This window comes from Salvelinus sp. IW2-2015, linkage group LG20 (genome assembly GCF_002910315.2).
Source record: "Salvelinus sp. IW2-2015 linkage group LG20, ASM291031v2, whole genome shotgun sequence".
Classification (NCBI taxonomy): domain Eukaryota; kingdom Metazoa; phylum Chordata; class Actinopteri; order Salmoniformes; family Salmonidae; genus Salvelinus; species Salvelinus sp. IW2-2015.
Window position 1 is genome coordinate 58964206 of NC_036860.1, and position 19246 is coordinate 58983451.

General features: G+C 48.8%; 2 pseudogenes; one reads left to right on the forward strand and one right to left on the reverse strand.

Moving 5' to 3' along the window:
• LOC111980224 (uncharacterized) overlaps positions 1–19246 on the forward strand; it is a 401020-nt pseudogene that overhangs the window by 111850 nt on the left and 269924 nt on the right.
• The window catches only part of LOC111981611 (poly [ADP-ribose] polymerase tankyrase-1-like), a 145886-nt pseudogene that overhangs the window by 21563 nt on the left and 105077 nt on the right, over positions 1–19246 (reverse strand).

A 19246-nucleotide genomic window follows, 5' to 3' on the forward strand; every position in this document is an offset into this window, starting at 1 on the left:
AGAGTTTGGTTGGGTTGGGAGAGAGTTTGGTTGGGTTGGGAGAGAGTTTGGTTGGGTTGGGAGAGAGTTTGGTTGGGTTGGGAGAGAGTTTGGTTAGGTTGGGAGAGAGTTTGGTTGTGGCTTGAACAGTTACTTGGCCTATTTGATTTACTATAGACTAGATAGTGTTTACTGTCAGTGATGCTGTGCTCTGTCTCTCTCAACTCCTCTGTGACCACTCAGTATCATCTCCATATCAGCCAGTGTTTCCACTAAGTCTCCCTCACTAGGCGGCGCCAGGGTTCCCTACTAAATGAATTATGAAATGTAGTGTTATATGAAAACTTTATGAGCTCCTTCAGCCTTGGCGGGACCTCTACATCACACCATTTACACACACGCCACAATGCCTCACACTCAGGAACACAACGAATTGTGTTTGTCATAAGGAGGAAGCACAGAGAGGCCATGTGGGGAAACAGGAGTAGAGAGGAGCTCTGATTGGCTCAGTAAACTATTCTGGCGTTAGAAATAATAAAGTAGTCAATACTTGTTGGGCTCAATGGGATGGAGAAGAGAGGGAGGAGGTGAGTTACTCACCCCATAAGAGGCAGCGTTGTGAAGGGGGATGAGACCCCCCTTGTCCTGGGCGTTGACATCAGCTCCATGCTCCAGCAGGTATTCTGCTACCTCCAGGTTATTGTAGCCAGCTGGTGGTGGGGGGGGGGGGGACGCAAACACACAATGGGTTAATACAGACACAAATGTGCTCATATGTATTACCATGAAAACTGTGCAACATGGTGTCTTTAGTCCTCACATTCTAGCGTGGCACCATGTGTCTGGTGTTCCATCTCAATCCCTCTCCGCCTCTTTCTCTCTCTTTTCTTTTCACTATTCTTTCAAGGTCTTAAACTAGCTCAGCTTCATAGCAGGGGTGACCCTATGCCACTGCAGCAATTTATTGTGTAAGAAATTGAGCAGAAAGAGAAAAAAATACAGTTCTGCCGTTGTGTGATGAGGCCTCTGGACAGTGAGCACACTGCTATTCTTCTCTCTTCTCCACCCTGAGCCCCTCTGCCCCCCTCTGGTTCCCTCCGCACCGCTCCCCTCTGTCCCTCTGCACCGCTCCCCTCTGGTCCCCTCCGCACCGCCCCCCTCTGTACCGCTCCTCTCTGTCCCTCTGCACCGCTCCCCTCTGTCCCTCCGCACCGCTCCCCTCTGTCCCTCCGCACCGCTCCCCTCTGCACCGCTCCTCTCTGTCCCTCTGCACCGCTCCTCTCTGTCCCTCCGCACCGCTCCTCTCTGTCCTCTGCACCTCCTCTTGTCCCTCTGCACCGCTCCTCTCTGTCCCTCTCCCGCTCCTCTCGTCCCTCTGCACGCTCCTCTCTGTCTCCGCACCGCTCCCCTCTGCACCGCTCCTCTCTGTCCCTCTGCACCCCCCTCCCCCACATTACTCCTCTGCTCCTCTCCCCTCCAGGACTTAGTCTAATCAACACTCATTATTGACCTCAGGTCTCCCCACTGGAAGCCCGAGGTAGGGGGAGCAGAGGAATCTATCAAATAGCGCACCTGTAACTTTGTACAGTACTAATGCAATTAGTTGTGCAATTTAGTTTGTGTGTTTCTTGTTCGAAGTGCAATAATCATGTTCTCTTCTTTATAAGTGTGTTATTCTATTTGTGTATTTGTGTGATATAGGATTTGTGCAAATTAGTTTTGTGTTTTCTGTTAGCAATAGGGTAATAGTGTAATAATTTGATTCTCTTTTTTTTTTAAATACTACAATTTGTTTCTATTGGTCTTTGTTCCTTCTTTTTGATATTTATGAGTCTTATTTTTGTATTCATATTTATAGAGTTTTAAATGTTATGATTATTTATTTGTGTTGTTCCAAATGTCTGAATAAAAAAGACAGTTAGTGCAGGGAGCCATACAAGCTGGAACCACTGAGTCACCATTCATCCCATCCTCTCCTGTGCTGTCTGAAGGTTCACTGTGAAAACAAGCTGTGGTAGAAATGGAGTGGCGCAGCGGTCTAAGGCACTGCTAGAGGTGTCACTACAGACCCGGGTTTGATCCCGGGCTGTATCACAACCGGCCGTGATCCTTAGTCCCATAGGGCGGCTCACAGCGTCGTCCGGGTTAGGGGAGGGTTTGACCGGGGTAGGCAATCATGTAAATAAGAATTTGTTCTTAACTGACTTGCCTAGTTAAATAAAGGTTAAATAAATAAAATAAATAAATAAAAGATAGATTGCGCGTGTGTGAGATGAGGGGAGTCTACGCTGCTCCTCCGCCACCTAGAGAGGTCATACTGTAGGGTGTCCATCCACTCTACCCAGACTGGGTGAAAACGCTCTTTAGTGACGCCATTTCACATCTCATCCTTATGTTATAAAAAACATTTTACCAAGACAAATATGATTGTTCATGTTCTGAATCGTTCAGTGGGGTCTTTCTCCACCATATTATTAACATTATATCCAAAAAGTCGGATTTTGTAACCTAATACATCCGATAATATGCACTTAGTGCTGTTGACAGAGCACTACCGATTTCTCTTTATATTGTAGTGAAACATGGTGTGGTGTGAGTTGTCAGGTCAGCTGTTGTCCCAGGCCGGTGCTGTTCCCTATTCCCTACAGTGACTGTTAGTTCCTTTCACACATCTGTTGTCCCCCATCCAATGAGCCACAGCCTCCCAGCTTCACACAGACACAGGGAGGGCAGACTGGCCCCACAGCCCGACCATCTGGGCACACTGGGGGAGTCTACAATCACACCTAGCTTCAGCTTGTAAACACAGTGGGTCCATGAGATTACATTAGATTGCAGACCTACTTCAGCCAGTTACTCAGGACACTGAGTGGACTCTCTACATGGTAAGTCATTTAACAATTCATCAAATCTGGCCCTTCTGACAAGTATAACTAACACTGTTATTTGTCAACAGAACTTGATATTTAGCAACAGAAGTCAAACTGGGTGGGTCACGTCTGTATGTACCCCTGGCTATGTCTTGGTGGCCATTCTTACCTGCAAGGTGCAGGGGGGTGGAGTTGCGTCCCTGTGTGTCTCTACAGTTGATGTTCTCTGGGCTGCAGAGTTTCTGGACGCGGGCCAGACAGCCCTTCTTCGCAGCGTCCAGCAGGGCAGCGTCTCCTCTCAGCAGGTCCTGGATGTCCGTGTCCCCCTCCTTCACCATGTCCAGAGGAGTGTTGCCGTCACGGTTCTTCTTGGTCGGGTCCGCCCCATGCTGAGGGAACCACCAGAGCAGAGAGGCTTGTCATGTACTGCTAAGGGACAGCAGTGAGTATAGCTTTAATTGACATGAAACCTAGGAAATATGTGCCTCTTGGCTGCTGCAGTGAATATGGGCTGGTGAACACATGGTGGCTGGTTTCTTAAATGCCAAAGTGAGAAACAGAGGGAGACGGGTTGAGAAAGCGTGTGATAAGAACTTCTGAAATAACTCAGAATCTAAAAAAAAGTAATTTATTCAGCAGGGTTATTCTTATGATGTGCATCAAGTTTAATGAAACACTTCTCCCCTCTAACTATGAGGTGGGAAGTTAGATGCTCAAGCAGCTCTTAGCGTTTTTATATGCTAATGCAATCAAAAATAACTCCCCAGTTTACAGCTCAGATGCACGTTTCACATATTTTATAAGTCACATAAACTGGCCCTGCTTAACGCCGATGAGAAGGAAAACATTACACATCCTGCTCTCTCCAGTGATCAAATCATGACCGGAGGTGTAATGAAAATAAGCCATAAAATACAAGTGTTTTTCCTGTCTATTATTCAGCCGTAATAAACAGTCTTTAACTACCAATGGGCTTCAGCATGTGATAAAATTAAATGACTAAACTGTTATGACTTTCTACAGTACCTCTCTGTAAAAGGTATTTAAGGAGAGAGAGACCCAAACCTTCCAGAACAAAGCCATCTCCTACAGAGAGATGAACCTGGAGAAGAGTCCCCTAAGCAAGCTGGTCCTGGGGCTCTGTTCACAAACACAAACAGACCCCACAGAACCCCAGGACAGCAACACAATTAGACCCAACCAAATCATGAAAATACAAAAAGATAACTACAGCAAACTAGAATGCTATTTGGCCCTGAACAGAGAGTACACAGTGGCAGAATACCTGACCACTGTGACTGACCCAAAGTTAAGGAAAGCTTTGACTATGTACAAACTCAGTGAGCATGGCTTTGCTATTGAGAAAAGCCGCCGTAGGCAGACCTCGCTCTCAAGAGCACACTGCCCACAAAATGAGGTGGAAACTGAGCTGCACTTCCTAACCTCCTGCCAAATGTATAACCATATTAGAGACACATATTTCCCTCAGATTACACAGACCCATAAAAGAATTTGAAAACAAACCCAATCTTTTATAAACTCCCATATCTACTGGGTGAAATACCAGTGTGCCATCACAGCAGCAAGATTTGTGACCTGTTGACACGAGAAAAGGTCAACCAGTGAAGAACAAACACCATTGTAAATACAACCCATATTTATGTTATTTATTTTCCCATTTACTGTAACTATTTGCACATAATGACATTGGAAATGTCTTTATCTTTTGGAACTTTTGTGAGTGCAATGTTACTGTTCATTTGTATTGTTGATTATCTACTTCACTTGCTTTGAAAATGTAACTTATGTTTCCCATGCCAAAAGCCCTCAAAACAAAGAGAGACAGCGAGACACAGACGCAGAGAGACAGAGACAGGGACAGGGGTTGAGAACGCGTGATAGCCTCCAGAGATATTTTGAATGACAAAACTCTGTTGTAGAGTCCCACAGGCCTGAGTTCAGTGGTGTACAGTACCTTGAGGAGCAGCTTGCAGATCTCGTATTTGCCCTTGGCTGCAGCCTCGTGAAGAGGAGTGAACTTCCACAGGTCTGCCACGTTCACGATGCCCATGTCTCACCAGCAACTCAGCCACCTCATAGTGACCATAGGAACAGGCGTTGGAGGGGCACCAGACCTCTGCAGAGAGAGACAGAGAGAAAGAGATGGATTGAAAGAGACGGAGAGAAGAGATACATCGATGGAGAGAGAGAATGGAGACAGATGGGGGGCAGAGAGAGGGAGACAAAGTCAGAAGGGGGGAGAGAGAGAGAAAGTCAGGAGGGGAGGGAGAGAGAGAGAAAGTCAGAAGGGGGGAGAGAGAGAGACAAAGTCAGAAGGGGAGAGGAGAGAGAGAAACAAAGTCAGAAGGGGGAGAGAGAGACAAAGTCAGAGGGAGAGGAGACAAGTCAGAAGGGGGAGAGAAGCAAAGTCAGAAGGGGGGAGAGAGAGAGAGAAAGTCAGGAGGGAGGAAGGAAGAGAGAGAGAAGTCAGAAGGGGGAGAGAGAGACAAAGTCAGAAGGGGAGCGAGAGAGAGACAAAGTCAGAAGGGGGAGAGAGAGAGAGGGAGAAAGTCAGAAGGGGGAGGAAGAGAGTCAGAAGGGGGGACGAGAGAACAAAGTCAGAAGGGGGGGAGGAGAGAGAGAACAAAGTCAGGAGGGGAGGGAGAGAGAGAGCAAAGTCAGAAGGGGAAGGAGAGAGACAAAGTCAGAAGGGGGAGGAGAGAGACAAAGTCAGAAGGGGGAGAGAGAGGCAGGCGGAAGAGTCAGGAAGGGGAGAGAAAGTCAGGAAAGGGCAGTGAGAAGGGCGGAGGAGAGAGGAGACAAATCAGAAGGGGAGAGAGAGAGACAAAGTCAGAGAAGGGGAGAGGAGACGAAAAGTCAGAAGGGGGGGAGAGAGAGACAAAGTCAGAAGGGGGGAGAGAGAAGGAAAGTCAGAGGGGAGGAAGAGAGAGAGAAAGTCAGAAGGGGGGGAGAGAGAGTCAGAGGAGAGACAAAGTCAGAAGTGGGGAGAGGAGAGAGAGAGACAAAGTCAGAAGGGGAGAGAAGAAGAGAAGAGGAAACGTCAGAAGGGGGGAGAGAGAGGAGACAACAGTCAGGAGGGGAGGGAGAGGAGACAAAGTCAGCAGGAGGGGAGGAGAGAGAACAAAGTCAGAGGGGGAGTAGAGAGGACAAAGTCAAAGGGGAGAGAAACAAAGTCAGAAGGGGAGAGAGAGAGAGAAATCAGGAGTGGCGAAGGGGAGAGAGAGAGAAAGTAGAAGGGGGGAGAGAGGAGAGACAAAGTCAGGAGGGGAGTGAGAGAGAGACAAAGTCAGAAGGGGGGAGAGAGAGAGAAAAGTCAGGAGGGGAGGGAGAGAGAGAGAAAGGTCGGCAGTAAGGGGGGAGAGAGAGAACAAAGTCAGGAGGGGAGGTGGGAGAGAGAGCAAAGGGTCAAGGGGAAAGAGGAGAACAAAGTCAGAGAGTGAGGAGGAGGGAGGAGGAGAGACAAAGTCAGGAGGGGAGGGGGCGTGGAAGAGAGACAAAGTCAGAAGGGGGAGAAGACAAAAGTCTAGAAAGGGGGAGAGAGAGAGAGAAGACAAAGGCAGAGAGGGGAGGAGAAGAGAGAAACGTCAGGAGGGGGGAGGAGAAGACAAAGTCAGAGGGGAGAGAGAGACAAAGTCAGAGGGGGGGAAGAGAGGAGCCAGTCAGAGGGGGAGAGAAGACAAAGTCAGAAGGGGGGAGAGAGAGGAGAGAAAGTCAAGGAGGGGAGGGAGAGAGAGAGAAAGTCAGGGAGTGGGCGGAAGAGAGAGGACAGGAGAAAGTTTCGAGAGAGGGGGAGGAGAGAGACAAAGCAGAAAGGGGGAGGAGAGAGAGAGGGAAAGTGCAGGAAGGGGGAGAGCGAGAGAGAGAGAAAAGTCAGCAGAGGGGGGAGAAGAGAGAGAGAGAGAACAAAAGTCAGAAGGGGGAAGAGGAGAGAGGAGAAACGAGAGACCAAAGTCAGAAGGGGGAGAGAGAGAGAGACGAGACCAAAGTCATGAGGAGGGGGAGGAGAGAGAGAGGGAACAATAGTCAGAGGAAGAGAGGAGAGAGATGAGAGAGACAAAGTCAGAAGGGGGGAGAAAGACGTAGAGAGGACAAAGTCAGGAGGAGGGAGAGGAGAGAAGATGAAAGTCAGAAGGGGGGGAGAGAGAGACAAAGTCAGGAGGGAGAAGAGAGACAAGTCAAGAAGGGGGGGAGAGAGAGACAAAGTCAGTAAAGGGTCGGAAGGAGAGAGAGAAAAAGTCAGAAGGGGAAGAGAGACAAAGTCAGGGTGAGGGAGCGGAAGGAGGGAGACACAAGTGCAGAGGGAGGGAGAGGGCAAGTGGAAGGGGAGACAGAGAAAGTCAGGGGGGGGGGAGAGGAGAGGAGAAGAGACAAAGTCAGCAAGGCGGAGGAGAGAGACAAAGTCAGGAGAAGGGAGGAGAGAGAACAAAGTCAAAAGTGAGGGGGGAGTGAGAGAGAACACAAAGTCAGGAAGGAGGAGATCGAGAGAGACGAAAGTCAGGAGGGAGGGAGAGGAGAGACAAAGTCGAGAGGGGGGAGAAGAGAGACAAAGTTCGAGAGGGGAGGAGGAACAGAGAGAGACAAAGTCAGAAGGGGGGGAGAGAGAGACAACAGGAGGAGTAGGAGAGAGGGGGAGAGAGAGAGAGACAAAAGTCGAGAGGGGAGGGAAAGAGAGACAAAGTCAGAAGGGGAGAGAGAGAGGACAAAAGTCAGAAGGGGGAGGAGGGAAGGAGAGAGAGAGACAAGTCGAGAGGGGGGAGAGAGAGGAGAAAGTCAGAAGGGGGGAGGGAGGAGAGAGGACAAAGGTCGAGGAGGGATCGGAGAGAAGAAGAGAGAGACAAAGTCAGAGGGAGGGGAGAAGACGAGAGAGAACAAAGTCAGAAGAAGGGAGAGAGAGAGACAAAGTCAGAAGGGGAGGGAGAGAGAGAACAAAGTCAGAAGAGGGGAGTAGTAGAGCGAGAGAGTACGAAGAAGGAGAGAGAGAAGACAAAGTCAGAAGGGGGGGGAGAGAGAGGACAAAGTCAGAGGCGGGAGAGAGAGATGAGGAGAGCAAGTCAGGAGGGGGAGGAGAGGAGAGAGACAAAGTCAGCACAGGGGGAGCGGGAGAGAGGAGGAGGACAAAGTCAGAAGGGGAGGAAGAGAGAGACAAAGTCAGCAAGGGGGGGGAGGAGAGAGGTGAGAGAGACAACAGTTCAGAGAAGGGGAGAGGACGGGGAGAGGAGCAGACAAAAGTCGAGAAGGGGAGTGAGAGAGAGACAAGTCAGAAGACGAGGAGAGGAATGAGAGAGACAAAGTTCAGAAGGGGGAGAGAGGGGAGGAGACAAAGGTCAGGCAAGGGGGAGGAGGAGAGAGAGCAAGTCAGGAGGGAGAAAGAGGAAGAAGAAGCGGGGGGACATAGAGAGGAAAGGAACAAATGCAGAAGAGGGGAGGGAAGAGAGATGAGACCAAAGTCAGAACAGGGGGGGAAGTGAGAAGAGAGAGACAAATCAGAAAGAGGTAAGAAGGAGGAGACCACAGAGAGGGAGAAGAGACAAAGTCGAGATGGTGGAGAGCAAGAGAGGACAGAAAGTCAGAAGAGGAGAGGAGGAGAGAAAGAGTCAGGGTGGAGGAGAGAGAGAGCAGAGGTAGAAGGGAGAGGAGAGGAGGAGGAAAGGCAGAGGAGGGTCAGAAGGAGCAGAAGAGGAGAGAGGGAGAGAGGAGAGAGAGTCGAAGAGTGATCGGAAGACCCAAAGTCATCGGCGAGGAGGGAAGACAAAGTTCGAGGGGGAGGAGGCAAAGAAGGTCTGAGCAGAGAAGAGGACAGTGAAAGAAGTCAGAGTGGAGGGGGGAGGAGCAAGGAGAGAGCGGGAGAGAAGTGGTGGGGAGAGGAGAAAGAGTTCAGACAACAGGGCCGGAGTATAGAGCCAAAGAGTCAGAAGGCGTGGGGAGAGAGAGCAAGATCAGAAGGGGAGGTAGAAGAGACGCAGAGTCAAGAAGCGGTGACGAGCAGGCAAAGAGGGAGAATGTCCAGAAGGGGGAGAGAGCAGACGGAGTTCAGAAGGGAGAGACGAGAGGGCAGAAGCGGGGACGGGAAGAGGTCAGGGGGAAGACGAGCGAGGTCAGGAGCGGGGGGAGAGAGACGAGAGGGATGAGATAGAAGGGCGGTTCAGAGGAGCCAGGAGAGAGAGGCAGAGAAGTCAGAAGGGGGAGAGAAGAGAGTCCAGAACGGCGGGGAGGATGAGAGAGCTAGAAGAGGGGGACGAGGACGAGAGCAGAAGGGGGAGGGAGATCAGAAGGGAGAGAGCGAGTAGAGGGAGAGGGAGAAAAAGGGGAGAGAAGAACAGTCGGGAGAGAAGGGTGGGACGTCGGAGGAGGAGAGAAGACAGAAGGGGGAGAGAGAGACAGAAGGGGAGAGAGAGACAAAGGGGGAGAGAGAGAGAGAAGACAGAAGGAGGGAGAGAGAGAGAGAAGACAAAGTCAGGAGGGGAGCGAGGGAGAGAGAGAGACGAAGTCAGAAGGGGGAGGCAGAGCAGAAGAGAGTCAGAGGGCAGAAGAGAGTCAGAGAGCTAGGTGAGAGAGAGAGTCATGGAAGGGAGAGAGAAGAGGAGAGAGAGAGACAGAAGGGGGGAGAAGAGTCCGGAGGGGAGGGAGAGAGAGAGAGTCCGGAGGGGAGGGAGAGAGACGAGACAAAGTACGTAGGGAGGCAGAGAGAGGGAAAGAGAAAGAGAGAGAAGAAGGGCGGAGAGAGAGAAGGGCGAGAGAAGAGAGAGAGATGAGGAGACCAAAAGAGAAGAGAGAGAGGAAGAAAGAAGAAAGGAGAGAGAGAGAGAGAGAGGAGAGAGAGAGAGAGAGAGAGAAGAGAGAGAGAGAGAGAGAGAGAGAGAGAGAGGTCAGAGGGAGAGAGAGAGAGAGAGGAGAGAGAGAGAGAGAGAGAGAGAGAGAGTCAGAAAAGGGGGAGAGAGAGAGAGAGAGAGAGAGTCAGAAAGCACGAAGGGAGAGAGAGAGAGAGAGAGACTGAGAGTCAGAAGGGCGGAGAGAGAGAGAGAGACAGAAGGAGAGAGAGAGAGAGTTAGAAGATGAGCCTCCTCCTACTCTGTAATGTCTAGGGTCTAATATTAGAGATGTAGCCAGAGGGCACACTACAGAACACGTCGTGGTACATTGTAACCAAGTGAGAGAGACTTTGTTATTTCTTCGAACAATCATACTTTAATATCGATTAATTATTGCAATAATGGAGCTGGTCAACAATCACCCGGAGGTGATCGCTGAGAACCCAATGAGCAGAACTGAGCCACAGCATTTTATAGTTAAGACACATGCTCCTGAATACGTGACAAACAACAGATGTGTGGAATGGGTCAAAAGGTTAGGATTTGTATTAAAGAAATGAATAATTCACATCAGATAGTTTCTGCCTTGAAGACTGTTGTCATTGTATAGAATCCAGGGTTTAGCCCTCAAGACAAAGTTATTGTTATCAGCTATCCAGACCAGAGACATCTCCTCCCTGGTACCTCATAGTACACAAACACCAACTCAGTCTATGGAATGCAGGCTGTAGCTTTTATCACCAAGCCATCATAAATCAATTGCCAGCGCCAAGCCCCAGAGGCCCAACTCAGCCCACACAGACGAGAGAGTACTGAGAATCCTTATTCGATGCACAAACAGCATTTTACAACATAATCTTGTCATTTTCTACCATAGACAGACATAACATTCTATATCATCAGGGGAGTAGTGGAGCAGAGAAGATGAAAGCACTGTAGAGATAGGAGATAGACAGACACATGCAGATTTCTGAGCTAATAGACAGCGACACACAGACAGATAGGGAGAGAGAAAGAAAGACCGATAGCCAGCCAGCCAGCCAGCAAACCAACCATCCAGACAGACAGTAAGCCAGCCAGACAGATAGATAGTCAGTCAGCCATCAAGCCAGAGAGATAGACAGATAGATAGTCAGTAGACAGATAGATAGTCAGTCAGTCAGCCAGGCAGCCAACCAGCCAGCCAGATAGTCAGTCAGCCAGGCAGCCAACCAGCCAGCCAGACAGTCAGTCAGCCAGCTAGCCATCAAGCCAGCCAAAGACTCACCCCTTGTCTTTAGCGTGGACGTCGGCCCCATGATGCAGCAGGTACTCCACTCCCGCCACACGGTTGTAGCCGGCGGCGAAGTGCAGCGGAGTGGAGTGACGACCCTCCAGGTCCCGACAATTCACATTCTGTGGAGAGCACAATGACTGCAAGGAGAGAGAGAGAGAACCGTTTACATTCCGACAGCAGCACAGGCAGTCTGCAGAGAGAGTGAGAGAGAGTGGAAAAAGAGAAACACACTCAGTTTCATTCTAACATTCAGTTAACAGCAGCACAGGCAGATCAAATCAAACCTGAAAAAGCAGCCGAGGTGAAAATGGGACGTTTTCAAAACATTCTCACAATATCTTGAGTTGCAGCCTGGTCTCATAGACTAGACGTAACATAGTAAACACAAATCCGGGACACTCAAATTAGTATGATACAGTCAGTATGTTATGTTTGGTGTGGTTGCATATGACTGAAGGTTACCTAAGGCAAAAACAAAAGTGGGGTATCAACCCAAAGGTTGCGCGTTCAAAACTTATCACAGACAACATTAGCATTTAAGCTAATGCAAATACTTACTACTTTTTAGCTACATTGCAACTACTTAGCATGTTAGCCAACCCTTCCCTTAACCCTTTAACCTAACTCTTAACCTTACCCCTAACCATAAATCCTAACCATAAATCCTAACCCCTAGCCTAGCTAACAATAGCCACCAAGCTTTGTATTTGTAACATATCATAATTTGTAACATAATTTGTAACATATCAAAAGAATTGTAATTCATAAAATACAAAATAATTGGTAACATATTGTACGATTGGCAATTCTTAACATATACGAAATGATGACGGACATCCATAAATGAATACATACCATAAGAAACGTAACATTTCATACTAATGGAGTGTCCCAGATGTACATTTACTATGTTACGTCTACCCCTGAGTGCAGGTTGGGAGTTGAAGGTGATGCAGTCCAGTGAGTTCACATACCAAGGTAAAGAGTAGTAGAAAATTGGGTCTTGTGCATGTCGTGTATTAGTCTTCTTTTTCTTGTGAGTCAGCTAGCTATGCCAGCGAGTAAGGACCACACAGACGCACGCACACACACTTAAATGAGAATCCTACCTTCACAGTGTCCAGATCACCAGCTTTAGCTGCCTCCAGGAGTTGATAATCTACATCAGAGTTCCTCACTGGTACATTTTCTGGGCAAGAAAAAAGAACATCACATGATCACCAACCATTGTCTCAGTGTAACACAACCCCAGCCAGCAGAAAGGTCACTCTGTCACTGCACAGTCGCTTTCCATGGAAGACACAGCGATGGAACCGACAAAGACTGTCTGAATAGAATGGAGAGGAGATAAAGGTAAATAAACACAAACCCACACCACAGGAGGTTGGTGGCACCATAATTGGGGAGGACAGGCTAGTGGTAATAACTGGAGAAATCAGTGGAATGGTATCAAATACATCAAACATGTGGGTTCTATGTGTTTGATGCCATTCCATTAGTTCCTTTCCAGCCATTATTATGAGCAGTCCTCCCCTCAGCAGCCTCCACTGACCCACACATATTCAGAGCTGTCAGGCACACACATGTATTCTCTCTCTTGCTGTCTCTCTCCTCTCTCTGTTGTCTCTCCGTACCACTGAGTATCTGCTGCACGGCCTCGTTGCCCATCTGTGAGGCGGTGAATCCCTGTAGTGAGAGGATGGAGGCGTCTGCGCCGTAGCTCAGCAGCAGTCTGCAGGTCTGGAGGTGTCCTGCCATGGCAGCACGGTGCAGGGCTGTCTGCCCCAGGGTGTCCAGTGCATTCATCTGGGAGACAGGGAATGAGTGAGGAGAGGGGTTGTGGGGATTGAGCTGTGCTGTGAGTGAATTTTCCCCAGCTGAGCCCTAAGGCTGCTAGAGCTCTTCAGAGACTATCAGCCCCGAGCAGGAACTGGGAGTGTGTTTGCGTGCACATCCATTTTGTGTGTGTGTGTGTGTGTGTGTGTGTGTGTGTGTGTGTTGTGAGTGAGCGTTTTTTGGGAGGTCTACTGCATATGTAAATGTGTCTATAAGAGCATGATGTCTAAGTTTGCTTCGCTGACAGATTTTTATTTATCAGCACCGTCTCCGTTTCTCTTAGCTCCTGGGATGTCCTCATTTGATTCAACTCCAATGAAAGGGGAGCGTCTGCTTAGACAACACAGCACAGCCCTGCTCCCCACAGACACACTGATCTGAGCGCAGCAGCAAAACTCCACTACTAGGCACGCTCGGACTGTGTTAACCTGCTCAGCCAGCCCAGGCAGGCCACGTCAGGCACGTGCTGCTGGTTACTTTGGATGGCCTGAAGGCGATGTATGGCCTCGAGGATGGCCTGAAAGATGGGTGCCTGAAGATGGGTGAAGTGATGATGACTGAGGATGGCTGGGAAGATGGGTGGCTGAGGATGCGGTGAAGTATGGATGACTGAGGCATGCGCCTGAAGGATCGTATGGCCTCGAAGGGATGTATGGCTGAGGTATGGGTGAAGGAATGGATGGCTGAAGGATGTATGGCTGAGGATGGGTGCAAGGACATGCAATGGTGAGGCATGGCTGAATGCGATCTGGCTGAAGGATGTCATGCGAGGTGAAAGGGATGGATGGCTGAGGATGCGGTGAAGGATGGATGCTGAGGCATGGTGAAGATGGCATGGTAATGGCATGGATGGGTGAAACAATGGAGTGAAGGATGGAGGGTGAGGATTTAGGAAAGCGGTAATGGATGCAAGGATGCTGGCGTGCGATAGCGAGAAGGCATGGATGGGTGATGATGGCCTACGGGATGGATGTAAAGGGATGGATGGCTTGAAAGATGGCGTGAAGGATGGATGGGTTTGAGGATAGCGAGAAGGGATGCTGGATGGCGTGAGGATGGGTGGAAGGATGATGGGTGAAGGAGATGGGCTGAGGATGGGTGAAGGTGCAGTGGGTCGGGAAGGGCATGGATGAAGTGAGGGGGATGGGTGCAAGGGAGGATGTGAGGATAGAGGCAGAGCATGAAGGATGATGGCGTGAAGATGGGTGAGAGGAGATGGATGGTGAGGTAGGCCTAGACGGAGGGATGTAGAGGATGGGTGAAGATGGGATAGGATGGATGGGTGAGATAGGAGAAGGTGATGGGTGAGGATGGGTGAAGGATGGATGTGAGGGATGGATGGTGAGATGGGTGAAAGGATGGATGGTGAGATATGAGAAGGCGATGATGGGTGAGGATGGTGAAGGATGGATGGTGAGGATGATGAAGGGATGGATGGGTGAAGATGGTGAAGATCGGTGAGGGATGGATGGGTGCAGATAGGAGAAGGGAGGATAGTGAGGGAAAAATGGGGGTGAAGGGATGGATGTGGTAGGATAGGAGAAGGATGGATGCGTGAGGATGGGTGAGGATGATGAGGGAGATGGGTGAGGGATGGGTGGTGATGGATGGGTGAAGGGATATGAGATATGAGAAGCGATGGATGGGTGAGGATGGGTAAGAGCGATGGATGGGTGAGGAGTGGGCTGAATGCGGATGCGATGGTTGAGGATGGTGAAGGGATGGATGGCGCTGAAGATGCGTATGGGTGAGGATAGGAGAAAGCGAATGATGGGTGAGGGATGGTGAAGGATGGTCAATGGCTGAGGATGCGGTAAGCGGATGGATGCGTGAGATGGGTGAAGGGCATGGATGGTGAGATAGGAGAACATGGATGGGTGAGGATGGGTGAAGGGATGGATGGGTGAGGATGGGTGAAGGGATGGATGGTTGAGGTGAATACTGTACCTTTGCTCCATGTTTCTGCAACACCTCCATGATGTCATTGTGTGCCCTCTCAGCAGCCACGTGTAGGGGAGTCATGAAGCTGCAGCGACAAAGCGCACACATGCACCCACAGGATTGAGTCCACATAACCACTTATGTCATGACTAGGGGATGAGGTCAGACAGAGGTCAGGTAAACAGGAAGACACTCACTCCTTGTTCTTCTCGTTGACGTTGGCACCTTTACGTAACAGCAGCTCTGTGACCTGCTTCCGCTTGGGGTGAGGAGAGGCCACTGAACAGTGCTGCAACACAAGAGGAGTTCATTTAACACTGTGTGGTGTGTGTAGTGTGTGTGGGTGTTTGTGTGTCTCACCAGTGCTGTCTCGTGGGTCTGTGGGTGTTTGAAGTTGATGATCTCTAGAGCAAGGGTCTTCTTGGCCTTGGCCATGTCTGCCTCCCGCGCTGCCTGGAGCAGAGAGTGACCCTTAAACTCATCTACAGAACACACACAGGGCGGAGAGAAAGACGATGTCATCCAAATTGTTACACACACAACCCAAAACATTTTATTGGAGGGACAATCTATAAAGCCAGTGTGACCATGTTTGTATGCATGTGAGTGTATTGTGTGTGTTTGTGTGTCAGTGTGTGTGTTTGTGTGTCAGTGTGTGTGTGAGAGAAGATGCTGTTCTCACAGGTGAGTCTCTCTTTGAGCTCTGGGGTGGGGGCCATGTCCACAGCACTCTTCCCGTGACAGTTGACCAGGGAGGGGTCAGCCCCGTGGCTCAGCAGCAGAGAACACACCTCCACACGGTTCTTCGAGGCAGCTTCGTGGAGAGAGGTGAACTGCCACAAGTCCATGGCATTAACACACGCTCCGTGCTACAGGAAACAGAGAGGGGTGTTAGACACAATCGATATTGTAAAGGAAAGAAAGTGGCAGGTAGGTGAAAATGTTTTTTGAAACTAGTCCAATAAGAGCAAAGGTGTCACGACTCAGGTGTTACCACAGCACTGACGTGATACCTGACATCAGGTGAGTGATGAGGGCTTCCCGTAGACTAGCCAGTCAGTCCTGAGACTTAAAGACCAACTCAGACAAGAAGTGAAAAAAGTCTGAGTGTTCTGTCAAAGGAACCCAGACAGGTTTTTCAGACAGTGACAGAGCTGCTACGAATCCCTCTGAAAACAGCTGATAAAATAACGGCTTTCTCAGGACCCTCTTTACAAGAGGTATTCAACTCTTACCCTACGAGGTCCGGAGCCTGCTGGTTTTCTGTTCAACCTGATTATCAGGGCTAAAATCAGTCCATGGTTTGAGGGGAACAATGGAGAAAAAAAAGCAGTGGAACTGGCTTCGTGGTCCAGAGTTTAATTTGTGGGCTCTATAGCCTCTGAGCTAAAGGATTCTCCCTTTCATAATATATGCCATTTAACAGACGCTTTTTTCCAAAGCAACTTACAGTCATGCGTGCATACATTTTAAGTATGGGTGGTCCCAGGAATCAAACCCACTGTCCTGGCGTTGCTAGCATCATGCTCTACCAACTGAGCTCCACAGCCACACCATAACAGGCATGCCAGTACACACGAGGAGAAATGCCACATTTCTTACCTTCAGCAGCAGCTCTGTCACTTCGTAGTGACCATAGGAACACGCATTATGGAGAGGCACCAGACCCCTGAGGGTGAGAAGCACACATAGACAACATTAGTTCACATACGAAACACACTTTGTATATCTGTGTAATGAACAGCTCAGTTAGTTAGGTAAGGAGGTCAATGAAGTGTGAACTCAACATTTCAAAAACATTGGGGGGGGACACGACACATGGCAAACAACAAACACACTTACCCTTTGTCCTTTGCATGTACGTCGGCACCGTGCTGTAGTAAGAGCTGTACTATTCTAACCCGGTTGTACCCTGCTGCCAGGTGGAGAGGGGTGGACTACAGAGGAGAAAAGAGAGAGAATAATCAGAATAAGACAAGGGAATCTGAGATGACACTTTCTACCTGACAAAACACCCCCTACTGGGCAAGAGCAGGAGGTGGATGCCCATGGCCACACCTACAGCGCGTTAGCACCGCTCCTCAGTGGTAGCCTATATATGAGTGTGTGTCTCTGGGGAGAGAGGTTGATGGGAGATCCCAGAGAGGGAGGAATGGACTCAGGGGGATGGAACGTTTATCAGGAGGTGGTTCACTGAAACAGAACTACAATGAGCTCAGAACCAGAGAGTCAGCAACATAAAGAGCTGATTTGGGAGGAAAATATCACTGTGATCATTATAGTTAACACTTCAGGTGAAACCCCAGTGGGCTAGCCTGGGCTATATGACTGCACTGCTTACATATCCTTTCACATTTACTCGCTTGTCTTTTGTTATTGTCTTCCAGACGGAGGCTGTGTGTGTGTGTGTGTGTGTGTGTGTGTGTGTGTGGCTTACCCAAGTTATGTTAATCTCATCTCACAGACTCTGTCTTCCCACTGAATAGTCAAATAGCTTACATCACCTCATTTAAAATAATTAGGTGCAATTAGGGAACTGCCAACTCAAGCTGGACCAAAAATGTGAATCAATGGCTTCCCTCGTAGCAGCCATGTGAAAGCCTCTCTCAGCTGTTTCTGCATTGAGCAGAGTGCTCGACACGTTAGAGTCAACAGCCAAGTAGTGAAGCGTTTGAACATTGGCTGCTGCCAACACATCACAGGAAATGGTGCTTTGGTGCCAGTTTGTTGGGCTGTCCTACAACTGTGATTCTGGTAAATCATGAAATTTAGTTAGCTACGTTTGTTGTGAAGAGGTAGTGGCTGATTTCAAGCAAACGCAGACAAAACAACAAACTCAAGGAGGAACTCAAAAGAAAAGGAAGGATCATGGCAGAGACAGCAGCAGTGGAGTTCATCAACAGAACACACAGATGAGTAGTGGAGCATCACTGTAACTCACAGAGACAGCAGCAGTGGAGTCTATCAACAGAACACACAGATGAGTAGTGGAGCATCACTGTAACTCACAGAGACAGCAGCAAGATTCCAAAAACAGAGAAACAAAAAACAACAGAAACAGACAAGCGTGGAGTTCTATCAACAGAACACACAGATGAGTAGTGGAGCATCACTGTAACTCACAGAGACAGCAAGACAGTGGAGTTCTATCAACAGAACACACAGATGAGTAGTGGAGCATCACTGTAACTCACAGAGACAGGAGTTAGTCTAGCGACCTTGCGTTGAGTGGGTATCAGAGACTAAATAAAATGTTCACAGCCAGACAGTGAATAAAGAGGTAGCACGAAAAAGGGTGGACCTCACCCCCCTTCAGATATACTTTCTAGGTGAGGAAAAAGTATGTGACTGGAGAATAGTGAACAAAATAAAAAGACAAACGTGCCAATGAAGAGTGCACAACAAAGATTTTCCTGCTTTCCACTGATTACACAATTAATAAGGAACTGTGTAAATTGTCCACCCATAGATAATTTACAACTCTTATTTGGTCTGGACAATATTACCAAAATGCAAAAAAAAAAAAAAAAAGCTTTCGTAACATGCACATTATAATTACAACAGCAAAAGTAGATAACCCAAGTCCAAAACAAGGATAAAAGGTGTGACAAGCTATAGGATGGCAGGGTGAGGTCATAGTATGGCATTACAGGAGCAGGTGCAGACAGGGGAAGTATGTTGGCCCCGGTAATAAGCAGGCAATAAGATGAAATCAGGAACACCTACAGAAGAGGGTTCGTATCCCAGTGTTCTTTATCCTTACCCAAACTCCCCTCCACCCCAAATCATAACCTTAACCCAGGAAGCAATGGGAGGTTTGGTGGGTGGATGAAATGTGACCAACAAGAAGGCCAAGGTCCCAAAATGTGCACAAGGAGTCAGCTAAAATGAAAAAAATTATAAACCAAAACACCCCAGAAAAGTCATCAAAAGGAGTGCATCAATCTTAGAGCTGTTTGAAAATAACTTACCAGCATTTTTTGAGATGTCGACTGATAGACAATGTCGCCAGAACCACAAGTAAAACAGAACAAAAAAAGGAAAACAAAAACACAAAAATGATAGCATCATGTCGGTATTCCAAGCTAGAAGAAGTCATTGCAGATTTCAATCTAAAATGTCAAATTCAATTGAGCAGGTGTATTTTATTTAGACTTTTAGGTGTTTCTAATCATTTGAATAAGTTGTTGGGAACAGAACATCTGCACTAGAACCTTTCGAGACAGAAGGTCGGGTGAGAGATGCAGGAGACTGACATTAGCAACCATATCATTTCTATGACATTTGAGCAACATCAGGAGGGAGACGACACGGTTGTTGTTCATTCAGTCTCCCCTTTTCCACTCTGTTCTGCCCATTTGGGCAGTGGGAAGGTTGGGCCTGGCATCCGGGCACCAGACAGCCCTGTTCTGTTCTACCCCCAGATAGATAACCTAGGCTACATGAGCCAGGGGGCTGGGATGGGACGGGGGAAAGGGGGCTGGGACGGGGACGGGGGGCAGGGGGCTGGGACG